General features: G+C 43.0%; 1 protein-coding gene across 1 annotated transcript in view; it reads right to left on the bottom strand.

Moving 5' to 3' along the window:
* Window positions 1-18136, bottom strand: part of LOC126035501 (uncharacterized) — a 185532-nt gene extending 167396 nt beyond the window's left edge. Inside the window, exon 1 of the mRNA XM_049794159.1 lies at window positions 17991-18136. The gene's annotated coding sequence lies outside the window, so the exon portion shown is untranslated. The remainder of the gene's footprint in view (window positions 1-17990) is intronic.
* Window positions 18137-18682: the final 546 nt, after the last annotated feature.

An 18682-nucleotide genomic window follows, 5' to 3' on the forward strand; every position in this document is an offset into this window, starting at 1 on the left:
TGGTAATTAAGCACTGGATAATATATCTGCAAAGTGTACCCAATTGTTCATTCAGTAACAAGGTATTCTTACACTACCTCACTATTCTCTTAAGAACCTCTTCAGTAGTGCAATTAGGTCTAGGGGCTCCCATAAGGTTTTACAATGACAAAACAAGAGGCTTAATTTTTCTAACAGAAAATTCTGGTAGTTTAGCACTAGTTTTCATAGGGAATCATCTGAAAATGTGTTTTTTGAAAGGCTGCACATTTTCTCAATACCCTGGTGTACTAGTGTACTGGGTCTGGCTGGGATGGAGTTAACTTTCTTCATAGCAACCCGTATGGTGCTGGTTTGGATTTGTGGCTAAACCAGTGTTGATAACACACCAATGTTTTGGCTATTGCTGAACAGTACTTGCACAGCAGCAAGGCTTTCTCTTCTTCTTCCCACTCTGCCCCCCAGTGAGTAGTCTGGGATTGGGCAAAGAAGTTGGAATGGGGCACAGCCAGGATAGCTGATATGAATTGGCCAAAGGGATATTCCATGCCATGTAATTTCATGCTCAGCAATAAAAAATGAGGGCAGAGGAAGAAGGAAGGGTTGGGGTTTTTTGCCTTCCAAGGTGTCTGTTGCTCAGAGACTGGCTGGGCATCAGTCTGCTTGTGGGAGGTGGTAAGTGATTGCCTTTACATCACTTCTTTTTTTCCTCTTTCCTTCACTTATTAAACTGTCTTTATCTCAACCCATGAGTTTTCTCCCTTTTGTTCTTCCTATTCTCTCTCCCATCCTGCTGGCAGGTTGGGGGAGAGTCAGCAAGGGGCTGTGTGGGTGCTTAGCTGCTAGCCAGGGTCAACCTACCACAACTCAAAAATAGACCATACAATTTAAACATTTGGTGTGTTACAGAGATATTTACAGTTCCTCAGAACAGGAAAGAATTATAACAATAACCATGACCAAAACTATGTTTGTCCCTATAGAATGAAATCATCAGTAATTACTTTTGATATGAAGAATTATTGCTATGGAATCCTGTTCCAATCAGTGAGGAGCCAAATTATCAACTGCATGAACCGAATATTTGCAGGCTTTATTTCTGTTGTTTAATCTTCATGTTTTCTTCTCTCTCATTTAGATTTTCCCATTAATTATACCATGCCAAACATATGGAAAGTTCTTCAGATCTGTAAATAGAGTCCTACTACAGATAGTTTATTTCATTAGAGATATTGTGCATAACAGCAAATAAGGACTGACTGTGCAATATCCTGAGAACCCTCAGTGTCAGATATTAGGAAAGTTAGCATCACACAGGCTTATGCATTAGTCAAGATGATTTCTAACAATAACATAAAATGACTTGAAACAAATGCTGATATTTGGCACGTAGAATGGAAGAAAATAAAATCCACATAAAGCATATTTAATTGAATTAGAAATTTACCAAAGATATAATTTACCAAGAGTATTTGAAAAGTATGTTATTCAATATAAGCTTGTTAGCAGCAGACAGCAACAAAACTGAGAGCTACGATTCAGTAGTTCCTCTATTTTTTAATGTGGAGGTGCAGCCTGCAGAGTCTGTACATCCCAGCTAAGAGACTGCATGAGGGTTAGGATTCTTGATCTAGACAGAAGGTTATGGACAAAGGGCTGCAATATCCACAGACCACACCTTTTGTTACAGATGATCAAAGTACAAGTACCCTTTCAGCAGATGTCAAAGTCCATCTCTAACAAGAACACATAGAATGTTGAAAAGTTTAGCAAAAAGAAATAGCAGTTTGTTAAATTGTTGTCTAGAAACATGACATTCAAAAGTGGTTGTAACCTGTTCCCAGATGTATTCTCATTTTTCTAATTAACTCCTAGTTTTGATTTGATTTACAATTTATACTGTTTGTTAAGGAAGAGTAATACAAAATCCTAAACAGGGCCTGAAATACAGACTTGAACAGTGGCATGAGCAAAGAGGAAACTGGAGCATTCTATTATTTGAGAATCAAGTAACTTCTTTTTTTTCAAGATGAAAAGAATCCTTACAAGAAGCTTTCTTAGCCTTGTAGTGGCTATTTGAGAAGTGTAAATCAATATTCTGTATATGTTTAAAGACCAAATTTGAGGGCTTTTTTGTGGCAAGTATCCACTCGCAAAAATATTGCAGTGCATCTGTTTTGTGCATATTTGTCAAAAGCCACAAAAACAAAATAACTTTTTATGGATTGCCATACATGCATTTGGCAAACACTCATTTCTGGTGGGGAAAGAAAGAAGTTTTGATAGCTGGTGGGTTATCATATTTATCTGAATTACTTAAAGCATTGGTAAACTATTGTCAACTTTGTTCACATTGCAGAAGATATTCTATGTAGAGATTTACTTTACTGCTGGCATTATAACCTCAGTCATCCATTCATATTTTGTAAATTCTTGTAAGTTATGTGTAAGAAACATTGTCACCATTGCTGTAAATGCTGTAAATACTGTAAATTCTTGTTTTGAAGCAAGAGGTGGCTTGACTGTATTATATACTACAATAGTACTTGTTCTGTCCTCAAAACTTGCTGTTCACATATAGGTAAAGCCTTGTTAAGCACACTTAGTGGTTTCATAATTTATTTCAAACAGCGAATATATAAGCCATTTACAGGAATATTAAATCAAATGTAACATAAGAAAATTCAACCCAGTTCATATCCTTTTTGAGAGCTTGGGGTTAGATTTTAGCAGACGATAGGCAGCTGCAGTTTAGCACATTTCATGACTCAGTGCAATGTGTGCAGTGCATGCTTTCAAGCTGCAGCTGCCTATGTAAAGCCTGAGTAATCAGGCTGTGCAGGGCACTACACAACAAGGAAAGTCTTTCTTCCTACTGTCCCCTTCCCAAGGCAAGCTACAGAACTTCAGCAGACTGTCTCAGAGAAATTTTCCAATGTACAGGCTTCCTTGCACTAAGTAAGCATAGATATACTAGCTTTTCCTCTGTCATCTCTTTTTTGCATTTCTATGTTGGTGCCAGAACAGAAATTCAGCTCTGGGGTATGCAGGAGGTAAGGAAGCAATTTCTCCATATTGTACCCTTGTCTCCAGCTACCACAGACTTTATGTGAGGCAGTCTTAAGGAGAATTTCATTATTTATCTGTTTACTTAGAAAGAAAAGAACTCCAATTATTAATTCATTTATACTGTTATTTTATGATATACAACAAAGACCTGAAAATATATACAAGTTCTTTGCTTGTTTCTAACATCAGAAATTCAAATCTCATCTAGACTGAAAGACTTCATGATGACTGGAAAAGAGTGAAAAAGCTGACATCACAACCTGCAAAAGTTGAAAGGGATTCTTGGATTATTTGAAGTTCTGTGTTTTATTTGGTTTTGTTGATAGTTTAAATTACTAGGTTAACCTTTTGAATAAAGACAGTCTTCGTTAGTGACTTTGCACCTTCACCCTTTCACATAAAACTTTGGGTACTTACAATAAATATTCCTCACACCTTCAAGACAAACTGTAGATAAATTCCTTGTGTTGCTAAGGTAAAAAAAAATGTTCTGACAGATTACTTGAGCTCTTTATGGAGAACAACAGGGCATAATCCCAATTAAAGAGAAGTATTTGCAGGTCATATTTAAATGGTTAGGTAGGTGTATTTTAGACAAAGAATTACTTTCACCATAATAAGTGAAACTAATGTAGAAATCCAGTCTTTAAAAGTAAAGAAAACCTCAGTAATATTCCAAATCAGCAGGAATTAAATTTGTCAATATAAAAATTAATGTATAAAAATATATAGAAATCTCGATGCTGCCTCTGACCTTAAGCAATAATATTGATAATATTGAGGGAGTCTCACCAACTCTGTCTATTTCAGAACAGTTGTTACCTGTCCTCAGTGAGTGCTTCATTATTGACAGCTACAGCCAAGAGCCAATCCATGCCATACCAAAAGAGTTCAAAAGCATGGCAATACAAAATTCCCACAACCTCATAAATATGCCAATGTGTGTCCTGTGTTTGGACTGCAAACTTCTCCAGACCATGTTTGTAAATTTTAAAAACAGCCTCTTAAATAATTTCAGAAGTGCAGCAGTCTGTTGATGAAAGATCCAACAAGCTGCTTGACAACAATCATATTCCAAATGACTTACCGACACTATGCCAGCTGCAATCCCTGGAAGGAATTGTACCATCTTTATTTGAAGCCCTTTGACTGTGTCAGAAAACAGACCTTCCACTGAAGGCTTCCCTTTTCGAAGCATTTTTTTTGAAATATACAGCTATTTTCCACAGCTGTTAAAGCGCTGAGAGGTTTGGTGATGCTAGTTCTGTTATACTAAAATACAACTCTGATGTTGCATTTGTATATTCAGAAAGCATCCCTGCAGAAAGTGCTTCTGAAGTCTAGTATAGCACAGCTCTTGGGAATCTCTGGTGTTCAAAGAAACCTCCTTGTCTAAGGACCAAATAAGGGAAACAAGGTCATAAAATCAAGCTTCATTCATTTATCTTTAAAACGTTCCTGGCAAGATTGGGGAGTTGCAAAGACATGGATCACATGGGTCACTAACCACAAAGCATATCTGGGTTGGAGCCTCAGACTTTAACACTATTACAGGCTGTTTTGTAATGGTAATATTATACCACTAGACCGTATTTGGTTTTAGTCCACACTGTGTCCTGATTCACCCTACCCTAACTTTAGCTGTCTAAAAATTAGCTGCCTAGGTTACCTCAGTAAGTCACTGGAGGGACAGAAAAAAAGATGTCTCCAGAAGACTGTGTTATGGTATCAATTGCCCTCTCCATTGATGAATCCTGAACACTTTTAAGGGCCTAAAATTAGGTGAAATGAATTCAAGAGTTTATGTTTAGCCTCATATTCCTGTATACAAAAGTCTATTTATTTGAACCTCATATGGGCTCAAATGGGCAAGAATAATGCAATTATTAAGAATTTGAATCTGTGTGACTTCCAGATAATTTTCTGAATCCTTCAATCTCAAACATGAAATTTCCACCCCCATAGTTTGCTGTTCTCTCCTCCTTTACTTCCTTTTTTTTTTTTATAAACAGGTACAAATTCAATTGACTTGTTTGAACATTTCTGGAGGGTTTACCCCTGCCTAGAAATTCTGACCTTTATTTGTTACATGAGCAGTCTTTGAACAGATTCATTCACTTAAAGCAACACATGAAGAAACCATTGCATAGATGAATCGACACCAGCAATAGCATATGCTTCTTTTAAATTAAATATATTAATGTATATTCTTTCTAGGAGTGGGTAAATATACCTTTCCTAAGAGCTTTAAAGAATAAATCTAGAAGCTCATAACTTGGGATTGTGAGAATCAAGGCAGTAATGGTAGTTTATGGGTTTTGTAAGCTTCTTGTAAATATATATATATATGATTTCACATCCTGCTTTGCAGATGAGGAAAGTGACTAGATTTAGATAGACCAGTTCTTTGTAGACAGTGTTACTGTCTGGATTATCAAAGCCCATTTATAGCTAGTTCCACATCAGGCTTGCACCATACATCTACCTAATTCTAGTTGACCTGCTATCCTTCTTCATTAAGTGTTGGTACATCATAACAATGATTGTACCAGTTCTTGTTGCAAGCTGAGGAACAGCTGAGGTTGAAAAATATGAATGTTGTAACTTGTACCTTTTCACCTTCATGAAGTGTCCACATTCTGGTCCTGAGACAAGGCAGCTGCTTCCAAAGGTACCATATTCATCACAAAAAGTAGGTGTAATTTTATTTTGTGAGTTTTTAGTGCTTAACTTAGAATTAACATTTATATTTTCAGTTATTATTTTATCATTCAGCATTTTGAGGTGGTTTGAGCAAAAGTATATGAATAATTTACAAGAAATATAGGCTTGTGTTGTGCTTTTGTAATTCTCTTCAACTTCATTATCTAAGCTATGAGCATACAAATTTCTTCCCTCTTTTGGGGTATTCTTTACTACCTAATAGCTGATGGCTTCATTAATACTGGATATTTGAGTCTTCTGGGGCTAATGTTTATATTTTCCCAGATGAAAATGCTTTAGTATTTGCCACCAGATACAATCACAATGTCATGTCATTGCAGTGCATGCTGTCTTTTAGCTTCTCTCTATGTGATTGCATAACAAAAATTTAGAAATGCTGCTGTATAAATAAATTGCTATGCTGTTCACCCAATTCAGGTGTTCTGCATCCCTTCTTTGCTCAAAACTCCCATTAACTTAAAAGTTATTGCTGGCCTGAAAGGGAGTTTTGGAAGTGCAAAGGATCAGGGAGCAACTCTGTATTAGTTTACAGGCTGCTGTAAACTAATACCTTTTCAGAAATCAAAGAAATGTAGCCATTTAGCAGTGACTTCCTGGTGAAAACACTGAGTGGGCTTATCACTCAAGATTTTAAGATAAAACTGTTACTGTGTAATTGTATCTTATCTAATTTTGACACTTAATGAGTAATAGTTGATGAGGTATGAATCTCAGTTGTATCTACATGTTCGATTATGATATACCAACCAATGCAAAACTGAAAGGTGAACAGCCATGTTTTAGTATCACAGCTACACAAGATATCAGTTTTCAAGAGGTTCTTTTTAGATTTTGTTCCATTATTTCTGAAATATTTTCACCACTGAAATATTTTTCTATGTAGTTACCTGAGACTTGGCTTCCTTTCACCAACCAAAATAGTCTTTAGCCTTCTACACTGTGAAAGGCAAGCTCTGTGGAGAAACATGGGCTTCGTGCCTGCCCAACAAATTAGCAGAAATTTCATCCAAGCCATAAAAGACTTTTATAGTGTTCTGTGTTTATGTAATCAAAGCAATTAGGGATAGGAGCTTTAGGAATAGATCTCTCTACCATTTTACTTTGTCTAATTCATAGGGATTTAAGAGTTCTTTTTTCAAAGCTCAGCTGTGTCTCTGTAAAACAGTGCAGTCTAAGAATCATGTGAGATTCAGTTTATAGAGAAAGCACTGGAGCGTGAAAGATTTACTTTTGATAGCAAAGAGTAATGTATGTCCCTATGGACATGGACACTTGCAAACAAGTCTGATACCAAGAATAAAAAAAATCAAGATGGTACCAGTATATCAGACTCTGTACTACAGTGGCTTTTTTAGCTTTTCTTGTTTCTATTTTATTTTGCAGCAGAGGAGTTGGGGCATCTCAGATCTTATGGGGCATTTTAGAAGTATATCACACAACAATCATTTTATAAAGTCAAAATGCACTATGAATTATTACAAAAATACATTTTCTTCTGTTTGACAACATGGTGTTTCCATTTTATGATAAGTTAAAGAGTTGCACTGCCTAGCTGCATGAATTCATCCAGTGTACATAGGTATCTGTGCAGCATTACTTTGGGTTTTGTATTTGAATTTGGAGTATCGATTCTTTTTGTATTTTACTTTGCCTCTGTTAGAATTGTAAGTAAACATAATTTATACATATGATTTTACAACTGTTTTGCAACTGAAAAGTCTTTAAATTGTAAAGTTTTATTGATGGATACTCATTAAAATGGTATAAGAATTATATTAATGATTGTTTTGTGTTTCAATGCTCTCTGTACATAATTAAATGATTATTTATCTGTTTAATGGTGCTTGTGTCTTGCAATTTTGGATACATTTTAGAATAAAGTTTCATTTTACAAGAAGTAGTTCTATTTTCAAAAACTGTGTCAACGCCCCCCCTTTTTTCCAGGAGTAAATGCGGTTATGACAGAAACATATAAACCTCTAAAGCATTTATGACTTCAGGCAGTAAAACTTTTTTTTTTTTTTAAATAGAGAAGTATATAGTCTATAAAGATACAGAGATACATATTTGTCGTGGTTTAAGCCCAGCCAGCAACTAAGCACCACGCAGCCGCTCACTCACTCCCCCACCACCCAGTGGGATGGGGGAGAAAATCAGGAAAAGAAGCAAAACCCATGGGTTGAGATAAGAACACTTTAATAGAACAAAAAAAAGGAAACTAATAATGATAATGATAACACTAATAAAATGACAACAGTCATAATGACAGGATTGGAATGTACAAATGATGCGCAGGGCAATTGCTCACCACCCGCCTATCGACGCCCAGCTAGTCCCCGAGCAGTGATTCCCCACCCCTACTTCCCCGTTCTGTAGGGTTTAGGGATTATTCCATGCGGGGCCCGGACGATAGAACACCAATTTGATGATTAAAGTCACCACTTTATTGAGCTTAGCTGATCATTCTTATACAATTCCCTAAGTTGTTGTCCTGGGTTCAGCTGGGATAGAGTTAATTTTTACAGGAACCTGGGAGGTGGGGGCATAGCCGGGGCAGCTGACCTGAACTAGCCAAGGAGCTATTCCATACCATGTGACATCATGCTCAGTATATAAATGGGGAGCAGGACAGGGGGTGGTCTCTGTTTTTGGTGGGGGAAGTGGCGGAGCGTCGGGTCCCGGGTGGTGAGCAGTTGCACTGTGCATCACTCTTTTTGTATACTTTTTCATTAGTGCCATTGTTGTTGTTGTAATTTCTTTGTGTTTGTCCCAGTAAACTGCCTTTATCTCAACCCTCGAGGTTCCAGTTTCTTTTTCTTTTCTCTCCTCCGTCTCCTCCCCATCCCACCGGAGGGGGGCGGAGGAGTGAGCGAGCGGCTGCGTGGTCCTTTGTTACCGGCTGGGCTGAAACCACGACAGTTGTTTAGAAGCTTTGATTGGCTGCTGCATGCAAGCATTTGGTGTCCACGCGCACAAGCATAAGCGGTGATTGGTTACATCGATACTGTCCACGCGTATAAACATAAGATAATGTTAGTTATACTCACTCTGTACACGCGCATACACACAGGACATAATTGGCTATGGTATTTAGAGCATGCAAAGCTTGTCTTAGTCCAATTGGTCAAGATAAGCCCCTGCATTGAGATTGTTTGTGCCAAGTTCCCTTTACCGTGGAATGTGCACCTGTGTTTTTCTAATTGGGATCTTTCTTCTTCTATCTTCTTGTTTAGTCTGTTCAAAGCCTTCTAAAGGAATCTGGAACACTCTTCTGACCACGAGCTACTTTCAGGCCCAATAACTAAGTTCCATATAATTGAACGCTACACCATTCCTATACTAAATGGGACGTCACATGGTATGCAATACCCTGTTGGCCACTTTGGGTCAGCTGCCCTGGCTGTGTCCTGTGCCAACTTCTTGTGCCCCTCCAGCTTTCTTGCTGGCTGGGCATGAGAAGCTGAAAAATCCTTGACTTTAGTCAAAACACTACTGAGCAACAACTGAAAACATCAGTGTTATCAACATTCTTCGCATACTGAACTCAAAACATAGCACTGTACCAGCTACTAGGAAGACAGTTAACTCTATCCCAGCGGAAACCAGGACAGTATCCACCCCTTATTCTATACCATTGACGTCATGCTCAGTTCCCATACCATTAGTTACATCCTGATCAATCATCACCACCTTTCCATCCCTTTGAGACATATGAACAATGATATATATATTTATATGTATACACACTTCGAGATATCATCACTTTAGTTTATGGGTTATGTTCATAAAATGTTCATTGAGTTCATTTAGTTCCGAACTCTGGGCTCCATCTGTCATACCAGTCTGTCTGGGCAGGAGGGATGGTGCAAAATCCTCTCAGTCAGTAGAGCAGAATTGGGCTTCAGTGCGGTGTGACAAGCAGGTGACATTGGACACAGCAGGAGGATGGTGTGCACCGTTGGACTGTTGCATGCTGGAGTCAGTTCTGGTTCCATCACTACTGCGTTTTGCTCAGTTTTATCACAGTTATTTCCTGCTTGATCTAAATGATTCTTACTGTAGTACTATGGATAAAGCATATAACAATTATAGTAATGATAACATACAGTAGCAGGGTTATATAGCAACTAATATCATACAGTTTACTTCTGGCTATTCTCACCTGAAATCAAATCCCCTTGAGGCACACATCAGACTTCTCCATCTTTTCGCATCACCCACCAAGTGCACCCAGGCCCTTGAGCAAAAGCAATCCCACAAATGGGTTTACCTTTGCCTGAGGCAGGAGTAACCCAGACTGTCTTTCCTAACATGCTCCTCATGCGCACTACAGGGACTTTATCCCCTTCTACAGTATGTAAAAATTCTGATTGGGCAGGGCCACTCCGATTGGCAGATCCTCTGGTGTTGACTGATCAGGTGGCTTTTTGCTAGATGTGTATCCCAGTGTTTGAAAGTTCCGCCCCCCATTGCTTTCAATGTAGTCTTTAACAGTCCATTGTATCGCTCAATTTTCCCAGAGGCTGGTGCATGATAGCGGATATGATACACCCACTCAATGCCATGTTCTTTGGCCCAGGTGTCTATGAGGTTGTTTTCGGAATGAGTCCCGTTGTCTGTCTCAATTATTTCTGGGATGCCATGTCACCACAAGACCTGCTTTTCAAGACCCAGGATAGTGTTCCGGGCAGTGGCATGGGGCACAGAATATGTTTCCAGCCATCCGGTGGTTGCTTCCACCGTTGTAAGCACGTAGCGCTTGCCTTGGCAAGTTCGTGGGAGTGTGATATAGTCAATCTGCCAGGCTTCCCCATATTTATATTTCAGCCATCCCACTCCATACCACAGGGGCTTTAACCACTTGGCTTGCTTAATTGCAGCACATGTTTCACATTCATGGATAACCTGTACAATAGTGTCCATGGTCAAGTCCACCCCTCGATCTCGAGCCCATCTATATGTTGCATCTCTTCTCTGATGGCCTGAAGTATCATGGGTCCACTGAGCCATAAATAGCTCACCCTTATGTTGCCAGTCCAGGTCCACCTGAGACACTTCAATCTTGGCAGCCTGATCCACCTGTTCGTTGTTTCGATGTTCTTCAGTGGCCGACCCTTGGGTACGTGAGCATCTACGTGACATAGTTTTACAACCAGATTCTCTAGCTGGGACGCAATATCTTGCCACAGTGTGGCAGCCCAAATGGGTTTACCTCTGCGCTGCCAGTTGCTCTGCTTCCATTGCTGTAGTCACCCCCACAGGGCATTTGCCACCATCCATGAGTCAGTATAGAGATAGGGCACTGGCCACTTTTCTCTTTCAGCAATATCTAATGCTAACTGGATGGCTTTCACCTCTACAAACTGACTCGATTCACCTTCTCATTCAGCAGTTTCTGCAACTTGTCGTGTGGGACTCCATACAGCAGTTCCACCTCCGATGCTTTCCCACGATGCGACAGGATCTGTCAGTGAACAGGGCATATTTCCTCTCATTTTCTGGCAGTTTATTATACAGCGGGGCTTCTTCAGCCCGTGTCACCTCCTCCTCTGGCGACATTCCAAAATCATTGCCTTCTGGCCAGTCCGTGATCACTTCTAACATTCCTGGGCGACTGGAGATTCCTATGCGAGCCCATTGTATGATCAGTGCAATCCACTTACTCCACGTGGCGTCAGTTGTGTGATGTGTAGAGGAGACCCTCCCTTTGAACATCCAGCCCAGCACTGGCAGTCGGGGTGCTAAGAGGAGCTGTGTCTCAGTACCAACCACTTCTGAGGCAGCTCCAACTCCTTCATATGCTGCCAATATCTCTTTTTCAGTTGGAGTATAGTGAGCCTCAGATCCTCGATATCTTCGACTCCAATACCCTAGGGGTCGGCCTCGGGGCTCCCCAGGTGCTTTCTGTCAGAGGCTCCAGGTAGGGCCATTCTCCCCAGTTGCAGCATAGAGCACATTTTTAACATCTTGTCCTGTCTGGACTGGTCCAATGGCTACTGCTTGAACAATCTCCCGTCTAATTTGTTCAAAGGCTTGTTGTTGCTCAGGGCCCCATTTAAAATCATTCTTCTTCCTGGTCACTTGATAGAGAGGGCTTACAATCAAACTGTAATTTGGAATATGCATTCTCCAAAACCCCACAACACCTAGGTGATAACATGCTCACCTATACGGCAGCCAAAATCTTTTTGCATATCCTGCAGCTCTGTTCAAGGATAGGGACCGGGTTACTACCTCTGGTTCTGCCTCTTCCTCCTATTCCCGTGATGACCCTGGTTCACATTCATCCTTTGCTAAGCGAACTGATTTTTTTGTATATTTCTTTTTTATGTACGGGGGCAACTGATTCTGGTCCAGGTTGGTCCGCAGGTTCAGTTGCAGTATCGATCGCCGGGTTTTTCATAACCGCAGTGCCTGTTGCTGAGGTTTGGGTAGCACGATTTATCATCGCCGGGGCTGGAAGGGTAGCGGTGCCCGTTGACAAGGTCTGGGTGGCCACAGTGCTTGTTGCCGGGGCTGGAGAGGCCACAGCACCCGTTGCCGAGGTTTGGGTGACTACGGTGCTCATCCTTTTATTGTTAGGTCCATAGACCTTCTCTTCCCCTTGAGGCTACTGAGTGGTGTTGAACAGGGCTTGATAGGCATAGGCCAGACCCCAGCACGTTGCAGTGATTTGTATCTCTCTGGAGCTGCCGAGGTGACAGCATACCTTTTCCAAATATTTTACTAGTTCTTCTGGATTCTGCACTTGTTCAGGGGTGAATTTCCAAATTTCTGGAGGTGCCCACTGTCGTGGTTTCAGCCCAGCTGGTAACAAAGGACCACGCAGCAGCTCGCTCACTCCTCCGCCCCCCTCCGGTGGGATGGGGAGGAGACGGAGGAGAGAAAAGGAAAAGAAACTGGAACCTCGAGGGTTGAGATAAAGGCAGTTTACTGGGACAAACATAAAGAAATTACAACAACAACAATGGCACTAATGAAAAAGTATACAAAAAGAGTGATGCACAGTGCAACTGCTCACCACCCGGGACCCGACGCTCCGCCACTTCCCCCACCAAAAACAGAGACCACCCCCTGTCCTGCTCCCCATTTATATACTGAGCATGATGTCACATGGTATGGAATAGCTCCTTGGCTAGTTCAGGTCAGCTGCCCCGGCTATGCCCCCACCTCCCAGGTTCCTGTATAAATTAACTCTATCCCAGCTGAACCCAGGACATTATCCACCCCTTATTCTATACCATCTACATCATGCCCAGATCTTACTTTTTTTCCCAATAAACCACTACTACTTTCCTTGTCTTATATATAAGTATATGGACTCCCGCACCCTGACCTCGCACACACACACACACAGTGTTCCTTTAGCCTATGGGCTATCTCTCTAATGTGTCCATCGATTTTGGGGCTCCATCTGTTGTAACAGTTCTTCAGGATAAGAGAGAGATGGTGAGATGTTGGGTCGTTGTATGTTGTGTCTGGAATTTGTGGCTAGTACAGTTGGTGCAACTCATGCCCTTGGTCTGCAGGTCGAAGATGTTGATCTTGAGGAAATTGCTGGGTGCCAGTTCAAGTTCTATCGCTGTTGTACTTGGCTCAGTTTCAGAAGTCCATTCTGTAGTCATTCGGATAATTCTTACAATAATACCCTTGATATGGCATATAGACACTATAGATACAATGACATGCATTGGCAGGTTATTTAGCAGTTAAATATCATACAGCCCAATTCACTGGCTATTCTCTCCCAAAATCAAATCTCCCTGACGTACACATCGAACTTCCCCATCCTTCTGCATCACCCACCAGGTGTACCCAGGTCCTTGAGCAAAAACAACCCCTTGAATGGCTTTGCCTCTGCTTGAGACAGGACTAACCCAGACTGTCTTTCCTAACATGCTCCTCATGCGCACTACAGGGACTTTATCCCCTTCTACAGTATGTGGAACTCTTGGTTGGGCGGGGCCATCCTGATTGGCGGATACTCTACTATTAACTAACCAGGTGGCTTTTGTTAAATGTGTATCCCAGTGTTTGAAATTTCCACCCCCCATCGCTCTCAATGTAGTTTTCAGCAGTCCATTGTATCGTTCCATTTTTCCGGAGGCCGGTGCCTGACAAGGGATGTGATACACCCACTCAATGCCATGTTCTTTGGCCCAGGTGTCTACGAGGTTGTTTTGGAAGTGAGTCCCGTTGTCCGACTCGATTCTTTCTGGGGTGCTGTGTTGCCATAAAATTTTCTCTTCAAGGCCCAGGATAGTGTTCTGGGCAGTGGCATGGGACACAGGGTATGTTTCCAGCCATCCAGTGGTTGCTTCCACCATTGTCAGCACATGGCACTTGCCTTGGCATGTTCGTGGGAGTGTGATATAGTCAATCTGCAAGGCCTCCCACTGTTTATAATCAGCCATCGCCCTCCATGCGACAGGGGTTTTTGCCGCTTGGCTTGCTTAATTGCAGCGCATGTTTCACATTCATGGATGACCTGTGCGATAGTGTCCATGGTCAAGTCCACCCCTCGATCTCGAGCCCATCTATATGTTGCATCTCTTCCCTGATGGCCTGAGGTATCGTGGGCCCACTGAGCCATAAATAGCTCACCTCTACGTTGCCAGTCCAGGTCCACCTGAGACACTTCAATCTTGGTGGCTTGATCTGCCTGCTGGTTGTTTTGATGTTCTTCAGTGGCTCGACTCTTGTGTACATGAGCATCTACGTGACGTACTTTTACCACTAACTTCTCTATCCGAACAGCAATATCTTGCCACAGTGCGGCAGCCCAAATGGGTTTACCTCTGCGCTGCCAGTTGCCTTTCTTCCATTCCTGTAGTCACCCCCATAGGGCATTTGCCACCATCCATGAGTCATTATAGAGATAGAGCACTGGCCACTTTTCTCTTTCAGCAATGTCTAATGCTAACTGGATGGCTTTCACCTCTGCAAACTGACTCAATTCACCTTCTCCTTCAGCAGTTTCTGCAACTAGTCGTGTAGGACTCCATACAGCAGCCTTCCACCTCCGATGTTTTCCCACAATGCGACAGGACCCATCAGTGAACAGGGCATATTTCCTCTCATTTTCTGGCAGTTTATTATACAGCGGGGCTTCTTCAGCCCGTGTCACCTCCTCCTCTGGCGACATTCCAAAATCTTTGCCTTCTGGCCAGTCCGTGATCACTTCTAACATTCCTGGGCGACTGGGGTTTCCTATGCGAGCCGGCTCTGTGATCAGTGCGATCCACTTACTCCACGTGGTGTCAGTCGCGTGATGTGTAGAGGAGACCCTCCCTTTGAACATCCAGCCCAGCACTGGCAATCGGGGTGCTAAGAGGAGCTGTGTCTCAGTACCAACCACTTCTGAGGTGCCTCGAACTCCTTCATATGCTGCAAAGATTTCTTTTTCAGTTGGAGTATAGCAGGCCTCGGATTTTCGATATCCCTGACACCAAAACCCCAGTGGTCAGCCTTGTGTCTCCCTGGGTGCTTTCTGCCAGAGGCTGCAGGTAGGGCCATTCTCCCCAGCTGCAGTATAGAGCACATTTTTAATATCTTGTCCTGCCCGGACTGGCCCAAGAGCTACTGCATGAACAATCTCCCACTTAATCTGTTCAAAGGCTTGTCGCTGCTCAGGCCCCCATTTAAAATCATTCTTCTTCCGAGTAACGTGGTAGAGAGGACTTACAATTTGACTGTAATTTGGAATATGCATTCTCCAAAAGCCCACAACACCTAAGAAAGCCTGTCTTTCCTTTTTATTGGTCGGTGGAGACATAGCTGCTATTTTGTTGATCACGTCCGCAGGGATCTGACGACGCCCATCTTGCCATTTTTCTCCTAAGAACTGGATCTCCTGTTCAGGTCCCTTGACCTTACTTTCTTTTATGGCAAAACCAGACTTCAAAAGGATTTGGATTATTTTCTTCCCTTTCTCAAAAACTTCTTCTGCCCTGTTGTCCCATACGATGATGTCATCAATATATTGCAGGTGCTCTGGAGCTTCACCTTTTTCTAGTGCAGCCTGGATCAGTCCATGGCAAATGGTGGGGCTGTGTTTCCACCACTGGGGAAATCAATTCCAGGTGTACTGGACGCCCCTCCAAGTGAAAGCAAACTGAGGCCTGCACTCCAGTACCAAAGGAATGGAGAAAAATGCATTAGCAATGTGTCGTAGTTTAACCCCAGCCAGCAACTAAGTACCACGCAGCCGCTCACTCACTTCCCCCATCCAGTGGGATGGGGGAGGAAATCAGGAAAAAGAAGTAAAACTTGTGCATTGAGATAAGAACGGTTTAATAGAACAGAAAAGAAGAAACTAATAATGATAACACTAATAAAATGACAACAGTAGTAATAAAAGGATTGGAATGTACAAATGATGCACAGGGCAATAGCTTACCACCCGCCGAACGACACCCCGCCAGTCCCCGAGCAGCGATTCCCTGCCCCCCGCCACCTCCCAGTTCCTAAACTAGATGGGACGTCACATGGTATGGAATACACCATTGGCCAGTTTGGGTCAGGTGCCTTGGTTGTGTCCTGTGCCAACTTCTTGTGCCCTGGCTGGCCATGAGAAGCTGAAAAATCCTTGACTATAGTCTAAACAATACTGAGCAACAACTGAAAACATCAGTGTTATCAACATTCTTCGCATGGTGAACTCAAAACATAGCACTGTACCAGCTACTAGGAAGACAGTTAGCTCTTTCCCAGCTGAAACCAGGACACAATGTCAATTGTGGCATACCACTTAGCTGCCTTTGATTCCATTTCATATTGAAGATCTAACATATCTGCCACAGCAGCGCTCAGCGGTGGTGTGACTTCATTCACCCCACGATAATCTACTGTTAGTCGCCATTCCCCATTGGATTTCTGCACGGGCCATATGGGACTATTAAAGGGTGAGTGAGTCTTGCTGATCACTCCTTGGCTCTCCAATTGGCAAATCAGCTTATGGATGGGGATCAGGGAGTCTCGGTTGGTGCGATATTGCCGCCGGTGCACTGTCCTGGTAGCAGTTGGCACCTGCTGTTCTTCAACCTTCAGCAACCCCACAACTGAAGGGTCTTGGGAGAGACCCGGCAGGGCAGACAGCTGTTCAATCTCCTCCGTCTCCAATGCAGCTATACCAAAGGCGCAACGGTACCCTTTTGGGTCCTTGAAATACCCCCTCCTGAGATAATCTATACCAAGGATGCACGGGGCCTCTGGGCCAGTTGCAATGGGGTGTTTATGCCACTCATTCCCAGTTAGACTCATTTCAGCTTCCAATACGGTTAGCTCTTGGGATCCCCCTGTCACACCAGAGATACAGATGGGTTCTGCCCCTTTATAACTTGATGGCATTAGGGTACATTGTGTACCAGTGTCCACTAGAGCCTTATATTCCTGTGGGTCTGATGTGCCAGGCCATCGAATCCACACTGTCCAGTAGACTCGGTTGTCCCTCTCCTCCACCTGGCTGGAGGCAGGGCCCCTCTAATCCTGGTTAGAATATCCGTTACTCACTTTCTGCACACGTGAATCAGAAGTCCCTTCAAGGGGATCAGAAATGAGATCAGCCCATCTACTGCGTCTGGGGGACTGCTCACGGGAAACTGGAGCAGCAGTTTTCCAAGAAGAATCCTCTTTTCTGGGTGCTTTTTCTCGCAACTCCTGTGCCCGTGCATGCAAGACTGAGGTAGGTTTTCCATCCCACTTCCTCATGTCCTCTCCATGGTCACGCAGGTAAAACCACAGGTTAGCCCGTTGTGTGTACTTTCCTCTCTCTTGGGCAGAGGAACGCTTACTCCCAATAACTGCGATGCGGGCCTGTACAGGTGAGGAGGAGGACAGATCCACTTTGAATTGCTGGAACTCTCGGGACAACTCCTCTACAGCTGAGACACAGGCCCGTAGGGAGGAAGAGAGACTCCCTTCGTATTGCCGGAGTTGGACAGCCAATTCATCCACCGTTTGTCCATAGCCTTCTCTCCAGGACATTACTGCCAATGAGTTGGCATATGTTGGTGGTGCACTTCGTAGAAACTTCCGCCACATGGGTTGTGTGCATTGGACTTCATCTGGATCTGTGGGTGACTGCGCATTTTCTGGATCATTATAAATCACCTCCAGCACGGCTAATTCCCTCAGGTACTGGATACCTCTCTCCATGGTGGTCCACTTGCCTTGGTGACATGTAACTTCATCCTTGAAGGGGTATCTTTCCTTTACACCTGACAGAAGTCGCCTCCAGAGGCTGAGGACTTGTGTTTTTCTCCCAATCGCCTTGTCGATGCCCCCTTCCCTAGACAGGGATCCCAACTGCTTAGCTTCCTTACCCTCTAATTCCACACTACTAGCCCCACTATCCCAGCATCGGAGCAGCCAGGTAACAACGTGCTCACCTGGGTGGCGGCTAAAATCTTTTCACATGTCACGCAACTCACTCATGGATAGAGATCGGGTAATTATTTCAGGTTCTGCCTCTTCCTCCTGTTCTCACGATGACCCTGGTTCATCTTCATCTCTCACTAAGCGAACTGATTTCTTTGTGTGTTTCTTTTTCTGTACAGGGGCGACTGATACTGGCACAGGTTGGTTCTCTGGTTTAGCTGAAGTGTCTGTCACCGGGGTAGGGGTAGTCACGGTGCCTGTTGTCGGGGTTGGGGTAGCCACGGTGCCTGTTGTCGGGGTTGGGGTTGCCATGGGGCCTGTTGTCCTGTTTTCCATTTTTTCGCCTTTTTCCCCCTGAGCGTGCTGCCTAATATCAAACAGTGTTTGGTAGATACTGGCCAGGGCCCAGCACAGTGTAGTGAGTTGTGTGTCTCTGGGATAGCCACAGCATTTGTCTTTCAAATATTCTATCACTTCATGAGGGTTCTGTAGTTGTTCGGGAGTGAACTTCCAAGTCACTCGAGGTGAGAAG

Source organism: Accipiter gentilis, chromosome W (assembly GCF_929443795.1).
Source record: "Accipiter gentilis chromosome W, bAccGen1.1, whole genome shotgun sequence".
NCBI lineage: Eukaryota > Metazoa > Chordata > Aves > Accipitriformes > Accipitridae > Astur > Astur gentilis.